Consider the following 12,165-nt stretch of genomic DNA (forward strand, 5'->3'; position numbering starts at 1 on the left):
CTATCATTAGGTGCCATTTCCAGCCAACTGTTCTCACTCACCCACATCTTTAATGTTAAGTAGTAAACACAAGAACAGCCTTAGCATAATCCAGTTTCACTGGACTGATTGTGAACTCAAAATACCTCTTATTTCTTGTGAAGAGTATGCCTTTTGTAAACCATATAGGATCGCTTTCAGTCTAGCATATATTCTTAATGAACTCATGAATACCAACATTGCTTGATTTTCCTCAACACCATTCTAGACTATCAGTGAGCTAAGTTACAGAGTTCTAAATTCTTTAGACCCTTTGAATTATCTTAATGTCCTACAGCCGGTTTTTCTAAATATATCATACAGGACTAACATAGTAGAAATTCATATTATCAGGATGAAAGCTGCAAGTGCTCAAAGAGATTTCTGGTGGGAGTATTAGCTTCCAAGAGAGCATATTTTCCTACGCCTTTTTTTTTTCATTCCCACTTGACACCTCTCAATCAAACTGCACAGGAACCTTGGCCTGTCATTCAAAAAGAAAAAGAAAAAAAAACTAAGCAGAACGTCATTGTCAAAGATATTCTAGGTGTTTAGAAGCAAGATAAGACTTCTTAAAATGTTGGAAAGTATTTGCTTATTATCTGTGTTCTTTTTGCCTAAAGTCAATACAAAGAGTAATGGCCAAGGGCTAAATATTCTGCTGGGCACTTCCGCATATATCTCAACCCTGGGAGGTACTGTATAAAAATGCACATTTTTTTCAGGCAATTTTTTTTCAGTGTTGACTTGAGGTGGAGCCTCAAAAAGATATAGTGGTAATTACCCAGGCTTAGAACTAAAGAATCCTGGGTTCAAATTTCAGCTTTAAAGCTAAATTTCTTGGCCCAGGTCCTTAATAGTTTTGAGGCTCAGTGCGTTTCACCTGTGAATTGAGGCTAACAATACATACTTTGCAAATCTGTGAGGATTAAATGCCACAGGTAAAACAAATTTTAGTTCCTTCCCCTACTCCTTTGAGCTTTGTGTTCTTTGCTTGAACGCTACCATTCTATTATAAAAAGGCTGGCATTCTGCTATTCTATTTAGTAAGCTTTTTATAAATCTAGAAAAGTACTAAGAATGGTTTTAAACATGACTATGACATACCTAAATTGTCACTTTAAGCATATTTCCCTTTTTTGTTTAAAACATAAGGATAACACTATTCAAACGTTTAGCGTTATCAGATCCTTAAGAATTAGTAAAAGATTTTAACTTTGTCACATCAAGTATGATTTTTAAAATATAAAGTTAAATGCTAATTAAAATATTACCAATTCAAAAAAGGAGGAAAGAAAGGGAAACAACTGGTAACTTTACTCGAATATTTAAAACTTAGAGATGATAAAAGATTCCATATGCAAATCAAAAGAGAAGTGATATAACTGACAAAATATTGGAATCTAGAAAAATAGGAAGAACACCTACAAATCAGTTACAAAAAGATGAATACAACAGAGAGATTTGTCAAACTGCACAAGCGAGCATCAGAAACGTATGAAAACATGCTCGACTCCACTAACAAATCTCTGTCCGCCACAGCTGCATGCTGTTGGAGGAGACAACGGGTTCAGATTCACAGGGTTTGAGTTAGGAGCTTTACATCCAAGAGTTGGAAGAGAGTACTTCACCTGCCTAAAAAAATGTGCAAGTTGGAGATCCCTGGTGAGGTGTGCGTGGGCAGAAGGGAGCCAGGGTGTGTGCGCATGCGCCCAGGAGCAGCACGTGTTTGCACGCAGGGGAGGCGGAGGTGGGTTCTCTAAAGAATCCACAGAACGCACGTGAGGGCGGGTTCGAGGTAACCCTCGCGAGAGAGTGCAACACTCGGGAAAGTATGAACTTTCCAGATCCCGTCCATTCCTGTCTCTCCCTGGTCTTCATCCAGATTATCTGGCAGAAACAGAATCTTTAAGGGGTGGAAAGAAACAAGAATCCAAATCACAGCCCCCTTCTTCATGGGGGTCTGTGGGTCTGGCTGATAAGGAGAGAACTTTCCATTGTAAACAGAATAGTGATTATTCCATGAGACCGGGCATTTGAAATTTGCGTTGAGACTGCATTTGCAATTTGAATGACCTGTGCCTGCTGAATCAAGGAGGGCTTCCCAAGCTGAAATAGACGATGTCACCAATGATGACCTTGCCACCTGACATAAAGCTTTGTCTGCACAGAAAATACTGGAAGTTCATGTGACTGAGCCCTGCTACCTGCTTGGACCATGAGAGCATCTGCATTTGCAGCTGCCGCTAGTCCAGAGGCCCCAAAGCTACCCCAGGTTTTAGAGGTCAGCAACCATATCAGACCTTCCACAGGTTTTGGAGACGGAGTCCCAGGTGATTCCTCTTCCATTTATTCAGACCCCCTGAGGCAGGCAGAATTCTCAGAAGGCCTTGGAGATTGCCGGCCTCTGATACTCACGCACCTTCCCCCAGTTATTCAATCAAGCGCTGCTGTGGGGGTGATTTTGTAGATGTAATTCAGGTGCCAAGTCAACTGACCTTAAAATAGATTATCTGCGTGGGCCAGACCTAATCACGTGAGCCCTTTAAAAGATACCTTCCCCCCGCCCCCACGCTCGTCCCAGAAGTCAGAGAGACGCGTTCCATCTGGCCTGGGAGAAAGCAAGCATCCCATGTGGGTGGCGAGGAGGAGGCCACGTGGCAAGGAACTGGGGTACCCTCGAGGGGCTGAGAGGAGCCGCCGTCGGATGACTGGAAGAAAACAGCGACTCAGCCTTATGACGGCAAGGAAATGGATTCTGCCAACAGCCAGTGAGCTTGGAAGGGGACTCCCAAACTCAGGTGAGAACTGCGGCACCTTGATTTCAGTCAGACAAGACTTGGAGGAGAATCCAGACACGCTGGACCTATACTTCTGACCTACAGAAATTGTTAAGATAACAAATGTGTACTGTTTTAAGTGGTTGAGACTCTGGTAACTTGTAACATAGCAATGGTAAACTAATACGGCTCTCAATTAGGGATTCGAAATTGCCAAAGATCAGTTGCTCAGTCAAGGGTTTGTTTCTTCCTTTGCTCTCCAAACCAGGAAACAGGAAGCCTTCCATGCTGAAGTATCAATTTTCCTGAAACATCTGATGGTAGCTTTAATGGGTGAGTACGTGAGTCACTTTAACACTGAAGCGAACATAGATGTTTGTGGTTACGCTAGGCATCTCCCCTCTGCTCTTACCCATCCACTCTTCACCCTTACTCATCCCGCTCTGTGCACTTGGAGGCTGACTTGGAGGGGTGGGTACCACAAGCCCCCTTGCCGTGCTTCTACCCACTGCTTTCAGCCTGTCCACTTGCTGGCTGGAGTTGGGTGGCAGGGGGAAGAGACAGTAAGGCTGGGACATTTATTTCCCGGATTGGCCCCATTTGTAGGCCTTGTGTTGGCTGTGTCACGCTCAACCAAGCCGAAACCCCTGCCAGGCAGACCTCTCCATTAGGTGGACTCCTGGTTACTGCTCCTGCCCTTGACTTCTCAGGCCTAAGAGGGGTGTCCTGGATCCTACCCTGTCTCGAGACCCCTGGTACTGCACGACTGTTTTGTGATTGCCCTAAAACCTACCTACATCCGTGTAAATCTCTTTATGGAATTCTCCTCAATTACCCAATTTGAAAATGCCAACTGTTTCCTACCAGAATTTGACTGTTCGAGGAATCAAAGGACAGAGTGCCCATTTTTAAATGATAGAACATGGGACTAAAGATAAATTTCTTTCTCTTTTGGCTGGCTACGTCCAGCTGTGCTCCTTCACCTTCCAGTATTATTAGTTTATTATTCTCACTTCCCTTTAGGGAGAATACTCCATAAAACTGGAAAACCATTTGTTAGTGTAAATAATGTAGCTCATATGCAGGTAAGATGTTCTATACTGTATGATAAAGCGTCATTTTAGTAAAGAAGCTTCCTGGTATGAAATAGGCACTAGGTTGTTACAAGATGTCTTCAGCTCTGTGCTTCCCAGGGCTCTTAGGATAAAGGTTTAATGAAATCATGTGCCTCATCTTCCCCATTCACAAAATGGGACAATTAGTATTATTTGTCCCTTGCTCACAACTAAATTTATATATACATGATTATACTTTAGTGGTTTTTTTCCAGACTGTTGCTGTTAATAATAATAGCTCAGGTATATTGAGTGTTTACTACATACTGGTCATTATTCTAAGTTTCTTATATACATTTCTTATTACTCTTCACAATAAGTCTGTGATGTAAGTGGTAGTATTATCTTGCACATTTTACCTATGAAAGCTGAAATGCAATTTACAGATGAAATGAAATGCAGGGAGATTAAGTGCATATAGCTAGTTGGTGTTGGCACCAAGATTCAAACCCACTCAAGCTCAGTGTTATCATCTACTTACATAACTAGTTCACTAAGGCTGCCTTACTGTACACAAAATGCTGATGACGAAAAAAATGGGGATTATCAGGATGTTAGATACTACTTCAATAAAACCTACTAGTTTTCTCAGTATGACCTAACTCATTCTTCTATTAGCCCTTACAAAGTTTTATTAACTCAGGCTTCTGAAGTGTTAAGTGATGCATCCCTCATAAAGGTAACAAATCTTCTCAAACCAAGGATGGAGTATTAAAAAAAAGGGGGGGGACAATTATTTCTAGAAGAAAATGAGTGTCACTTAAATATATTTCCTCCAAGTAGTGTGGAAAATGGGAGGAAGAAAAAAACAGGTTAAGTTACCAAAATATCCATTCATACTCTATGCAAATCTCATATTCACAATCACAATGTGTAATTTTATGCCAAGACTGCAAAAAAAAATAGGAGAATTCTTACTGAAACTGTACAGAATTACTTGCCCTTTTCTGGGAAAAGGGGGAAAAAAAGATCTGGGTGTATGAAGGCATTATTCTACGTGCAATCTGAATTACAGTTACACAAATTGACTAAAAGTTATTTCTTGTCTCCTAGCAGATGAGATTGCTGTCTACCCTCACAAGTGTTTGTAATAATTAATTAAGTTAACTTTTTATGAGCTTTAGAAACGTAACTTGTGAAATATATAAACAAGCCTTGAGCACATTTTAAAATAATTAATAAAATTATTGGAAGGTATAAATTTTAAATTACATCCTCCTTTATGACAGAACCAAGGCCTGGTACAACTTCTTTTTTCCCTTGAAGGTGAAATGTTCATTTAAAGATACCAATCCTAATAGCATTGGCCAAATGTGGACTGAGACATTTAAAGTAATTACGAATTCATAAGTGATATAATCATTTCATTTTGGGAAGATTTTTGATTTATCTTCCAAGGCTGTATATTGCAACAGAACAGAAACCATTGGCATTTTTGATGTGCCTAAAGAAAGAAAGGAAGGCAGACACAGTGTATTAATACTTCCTCTCTGGGAAAAACATTAGAAATACTAAAGAGATAAGCACAGAGACACAGATGACTTGGCAGGTAAATTCTCAATTTTAAAAAAGCAGGAACAGATCATATCTCCTTCTGAGGACTTTCCAGGGCATAATAACCAACTCTGCCCATAATTGGGGGACTTTTTCTCCACTAAGTCAAATGTCAACCAAAATCTTAACCTAAGAAACCATAATAGATTTTTTTCAAATGACATCAGAAGAGCCATTCTTTCAGTAGACATGAATTAGGCACCTGAACCAAGCACATATGTGACACGCAGGTGTTGAAAATGTGAATGACCCACACTCTAACCTTTAATAGGTTCTCAGATATATAAACCACAAAACACAACAGTATCAAAAAGGCCACAGTGGAGCTATTATCAGTTACTATGGGAGCCCAGAAGATGAAGCTCTGACCCTGTTTCTAGAGTTCAAGCTAGAAGTTAGAGGATGAAAACAGGAAAACACAGTGCCTAGAATGTCACAGTGTATATTTGCACTCCTACGTATTTATAGTATCTTGTATTATGTCACAAATTGTCATTAGACTATCACAATATTGGTAAACTTGAATGTACATTTTCACACATTCATTGATGAGATGTGAAAGTTTTAAGTGGGTAGTACCATGAAAAATAATTGAGTGAATGAACACTGAAAAGAAAAATAGTAAAATATATAGTATATAAAATCTGTATATACAACATGAGGAGATGATATATGGTGAGATACGATATATAGAAATGAACCTCCTCCTTTATCCAAAACCCCTAAATCGTGTTAGGAACCAATGGTTGAGAGAAATACACCTGACCTAAAATAGTGTTTAAGAAAATACTTTTTTTCCTATGAAACATGTCAGGCTGTTGTTTCCTTTCACTTTGACCTATTGCGTTTGTGATCTCTGAAACATGAGCATGACAAAGAATACCAGATGTCAGTGCAGGATTAAAAAAAAGGTCTACCAGTGTTCAATGTTTATTAATACAAAACAATAAGTCACATGATATTCTTGGCTGGAGAAGTCATGTAGGTCCAAATGGGCCTGAAACAGGAGTGTCAACTGCTCATTGTGCTCAGCTTGGGGTTCTCTGATGTCATTCATCCTGAGGTGCTCAGGCTGCCCCCTAGGAGTTACAGTATGGGGGAGAGGGTGTCCTTACACAACCATCAGGAATTCAGTATGTGAGGATCTGAGGTGGAAGCAACTTAATGGCTGTGCTCCTGTGATAGAAAACACTGGTGCCTTTCAGCAGTCGGTTCAGACCACAAGGCTTCTCACTGTCCGCATCTTGCCTGGTGCTGATGACCCTCAAAATGAGATGCCGAGAAGCAACAGGAGTAAATCAGAAATTATGCCATTAATCAAAAACTCTCATACATATCCTTTCACGTTGAAAGGCAGTTATTTTCCAACCTGGAACTAAAGGGTCAGAGGTTGCCTAGTTCTATCTCATGATGCTTATCTCGCCTGTAAAGCATGTCTTAGTCACAGAGAAAGGTAAGGTTACTGTGGTCTGGGTTTTCTCTCTGTCTCTACTTCCACTCTGGGGATATTGGAGAGTCTTCAAAATGAAAACTCTCTCCGTTTAGTTTAAAAAGGTCAGGGAGACGCAAACCTCCTCTTTTCACTGTTGACTATTCAGTCTACAGATCTCAGAGCTTCTGCTCCCATTACATGAATAGGATTAAAATCTAAGTCCTCTGAGCCCACATGCTGCCTGTAGGATAAGGCGGCACCTCAAAAATGTTGGAGTTTGTAGCTGTCAACACCACTTCACCCTCGGTGCCCCCCTCCATCTGAAAACACAACCCTGTATTCCTTCACGATAAGAGTGAGAGGCAGAAACTGCATCCTTTTTATGATTTAGCATTGGCAATCACATAGCATCACTTCTGAGATATCCATTAGTCAAGGCCCAGATTCTAGGGAGAGAACATCAACCCCATTGAGAGGAGTGTCAATCATCTGGTAAGAAAAGCATACAAGATTGAATAAACATATTGATGCGGCCACCGTTAGAGCATGTAATCTTCAATCTGTCACACCCTCCCTCCAAGGTAAGGAGGGCCCGGGCCTTAGAAATCTAATGGCCTTTCTCTCCTGCTCAAGGATAGGGAAAATAGTCTTATTCATTCTCTTACAAGAATGGACAAAATATTTCGTCTAAAAAAATGAAAATTATATATTCATATCCAGTTGGGTGTATATAAATGTGTTTCTGCCAAATAAATCCATTAGTAGGAATCTGTAAACCAAGGTTCATGTCACGAATTGTCAAGAGGGAGATTGTGGGCTCAAGGTTCTGACTGGGTTACTGTGATCTGTACTAAGAAGTATATGTTTGGTCTTTATCCTGTTTCTAGCATAGAGCTAATATTGTTGGCGTTTCCTAAGTGATGAGAGCTATAAATGTGTCTTTTGTTTATGTTACTGAGTGAGTTTTGGACCAAAACCTAAGAATGGGGGCTGGTTGCCAGGGGAGCTAATTGTGTAATTAGAAGTTTTCCTCAGGGAAGGAAGAGGGGCTGGGAGTTGGATCAATCGCCAATAGCCAATGATTTAATCAATCATGCCTTTGTAATGAAACCTCCATAAAAGCCCCAAAGGATGGGAGTCAGAGAGCTTCCAGGTTGGTGAACACATGGAGTTTCAAGGAGATTGGTGCATTTGGAGAGGGCATGGGAGCTTTGTGCCCTTTCCCCATACCCTGCCCTATGCATCTGTTCCATTTGGCTATTCCCAAATTATATCCTTTTATGATAAACCAGTGATCTAGTTAAGTAAAATGTTCCTCAGAGATCTGTGAGCTGCTCTAGCAAATTAATCAAACCCAAGGAGGGGGTAATTGGAACCTCTGACCTGTAGCCAGTTGGTCAGAAACACAGGTGGCAACCTGGACTTGGTGCCTGAAGGAGGGGTGAGGTGGGGCAGTCTTGTAGGACTGAGCCCTTAAGCCCCTAACGTGTGAGAATCTGACACTATCTCCAGGTAGAGAGTGTCAGAACTGAGTTGAATTGTAGGTCACCAGCTGGAGTCCCAGAATTGTTTGGTGTTGTGGGGAAATGTGCCCCCTGACGCCCGCCCGCACACACACACACACACACACACACGAATTGGATGTCGAACGTTTGAATTAAAATATATTACAATTTGGAACCAAAGAGTTACTTTACTAAGTTGTAACATCAGTAACTAGTAACTTTATATCTATCGTGAAAATATGGCAAAAAAGTATACAGTTAAGAATGCAATAGGTAACGCAACATTGTGAATCAACTATACTTCAATTTACAAAAATGAATGCAGTAGGTAAAACTTTATTATAAACTACTTGGCAGTTTATTGGAAGGTGAGTCTCTTGAATTAACTTCCCTGTAGGAACAGAAAAATAGTTTGGATGATTTGGCTAAAATATACTTTGAATCCCAAATTCAAATGAAAGAAGAGAAAGAAACAACGATTAATTTAACACATTTATAGCACATATTATCTAAGACTTGGTTGTTACTAAGAACAGCATAGCATTCCATTTTCCTATTTTTAAATACAGAGTTAATTAACAGAGTTGTGGACTATGGACTTGAATAAATTATTGTAGAGGAGGAAAAATAATTTTTCCTCTGCCTTTCTGAGTTCTTAGCTTAGACCCCTTTAGTAAAAATATAGATTAACAAGAAAAAACAAGCAGAAGGTTATTAACATGTATACCTCATGGGCACATGGGAGAAACCCAGGAAAAAATTGCGCAACTCTCTGAGGTGGCTTAGAATTCAGGCTTAAATATCATCTTAATAGGGAAAGGGGAGAGGGAATGTAGGCCTTTTAGGGGAGAGTAAATGATTTTTAGGAAAGGTGAATTGTCCCGTAGAAGAATAGATTTGAGGTATGATAGTTTGTGATAGAGTTTGTCTGGGTGTCAAACAGTCTCCTCTCCTGTAATGAGACTCCTGGGGAGAGGATTTATGACAGTTGAGTTTCTTTTGGAGGATCTGTCTTTAGGTAGATAAGGAGAGTTCAGAGAAAGCCTTTCTCTGCATTTGCTGTTTTTCAAGTGCCTACAGTTCAAAATAATCAATATACTAAAGAGCATATTTTGAGGTGGTGTATTCTGCTACCTTTCATTATCAAGGATCACTAGTAAAATAATTATTTGAACATAAGTACCTGCCTTCAAGATGTTTGAAGTCCCTTAAATAAGCGGGTTTCTTTTTTCCTCATACATTTCTGAAGTCTGTTAAATACTTTAGATTTTCCACCTTCAATCTTCTATATTTTTTTCTCTTTTGCAAGAAACTTTTAGTTGAGCAACAATAGCTTCAGTCAAGCCTTTTTTTTTTTTAATATATTTTTTGGCTGCACTGGGTCTTCGTTGCTGTGCGCAGGCTTTGTCTAGTTACCGGGAGCAAGGCTACTCTTTGTTGCGGTGCGCGGGCTTCTCACTGCGGTGGCTTCTCTTGTTGCGGAGCACGGGCTCTAGGCGCGCGGGCTTCAGAAGTTGTGGCACGTGGGCTCAGTAGTTGTGGCTTGCGGGCTCCAGAGCACAGGCTCAGTTTCTCCATGGCATGTGGGATCTTCCCAGACCAGGGCTCGAACCCATGTCCCCTGCATGGGCAGGTGGATTCTTAACCACTGCGCCACCAGGGAAGTCCCCTTCAGTCAAGCCTCTGTCTAAATCATATTCTGAACAGACATATGCTAAAGAGAGAACTGATCAAACTTGAGAGCAGGGAAACAAAAAGAAAATCTATGTGGATGGACCCTCAGTTCTGTGCCCTGAAGGAGAAAATGTAGCTGGATTTCCAAGGTCCTCTCTGGAATTTGAGACCTCAATAAATTTTCCCTTTCTACAGATTGGGGAAAACTTCCCCTGCAGAAGAGAGGGAGCTGTCCTACCCCATGCTTGGGACCCCAGAGTTAGCTCAGACCTGGCAGGGAAACCCAAGGAGTGAAAGCATGGATTGCCTGAGAAAAGCCAAGCTGTGACTGCCCTCTGCTGGAAACGCCTAGATGACCAGCCTCTCTGAGACTCCTCCGTAGGACCCAGACACCAGTCCCCCTTTATACTCTCCTTCCCTCCTGACAACTAAGCTCATAAATACTCTCTCTAGGCTAGTTGCTACAGCCTCTACTGTCCCTGCTCCAACTCGCCGCCATGCTGGTTCTTTCTCCTCCTGAGCTCTGTACTGTGGCTTCTTAAGTAGTGCTAAGTAAGTAGGCCTTGTATTTTTGCTTTCCCCAATTATTAACCAAGGTGACATTCTGCCACAAGCCTGAGACATTTTTCCCTTCCCGGTTCCACACAAAACACCAAAGTGTTAACCGACCAGGGTTCTTGGCCTTCCGCAATCAACAGAAATTGACTAGAGGCCAGACAAGAAATTCAGGAAAGGCTTTATTGGGGCCCCTGTAGCAGCACGGGGGAGCGAGAACAAACAGGAGGTTCCCTTGCTTGCCCACTGCCTGAGGAGGGGAAAGCTTGTTCCTTATGTGGGGTGAGGGTATGGGTGTGTCCATAGGGGTGGCTTAGGTGTTTTGCAAACCCCTTAGGTGGTGGTGTGTGCCAGGAGCATGCTCAGTACCCTGCTTTTGCTCCCGGCACCCTGTTTTGGCTCCAGGCTCTTCAAAAGTGGCAGTTGGTTGTTGTTGTTTTTTTTTTTTGGTCTCTTTGTATCTTTTGCGTCCAGAATTTGCCCCAACTGCTGCATGCACACAGTTATTTTTAGTCCCATAGAGTTTCTTTGTATTTTGTTGCTTGAGGAGAGGTGTGTCTAGGTGCGAGAATGCAGCACGGCAGCAAAGGGTCCCGGGACCCAGGCCCCAGCCTGTCTCAAAAGTACTTTATCTCTAGAGTGAAATGGACTACTAGCATATGTGACCACTTTATAATTCTCTAATTGCTCTGTATGTTGGCTGAGTTCCCTTCTTGTATGTAACACACGATTATGGGCTAGCGATATTTAAAATAACTAGGATGGACAGAGGATAAGAATAGAAAAACACTGAGTTAGAAAAAGAGAGCTGAGTTCTAATACTGACTTTATCACTCCAGGCCTCAGTTATCCCTATATGGATGGAAAAAGATGAACTATATCACTGTTCCCAGTTTAAGGTCCTTAGACCCCTAGAGATTCTGGAATGTAATCAAAAGGATCTGCAAACTACAAGGGGCCTATGCATGAAGGACAACACATATGTTAGCTAAAACATCACATTTCTAAAGACTTATATAATTATTAGTAAAAATATATAATTATAATAATTATTACTTTGGTCCTAGTTTAATACGTTTGGTTGGTTAGTTTTGCTTTAATTTGTAAATCATTATCTACATAATTCAAAAATCTTGGGACCTCTCTGTGGATTTAAATGACTTAATGTTATCATTTAAGCCAAAATTTATCTGATTCATCACCCTCATCTGTATAACTATCAGGTAGCCTCCTTAATCATTTCTCCCATAGTTAGTTCTGAGAATACCTGGGAAGTTATACAGATGCCCACAGATCAGTGAAATCCTATTTTTGCCCTCCTGTCAGCTAGACGGTAACTGTCCTCTGCAAATCCGAGATTGTAAACACCATCACCTTGGTTGCAGACACTGTCTACGGAGGTCTCCCAGGCCCATAAGGTTGTCTCCTTGACTTTCCAGTGCTGTGGGACCCTTGAGTTACTGACAAGCTCATGTACCCTATAGTTTCTGCTACACTTAGGCTAAGCCAGATTCAGCGCAGAATGAGGGAGA

Source organism: Mesoplodon mirus, assembly GCF_964341445.2.
Source record: "Mesoplodon mirus genome assembly, chromosome: 2".
Lineage (NCBI taxonomy): Eukaryota > Metazoa > Chordata > Mammalia > Artiodactyla > Ziphiidae > Mesoplodon > Mesoplodon mirus.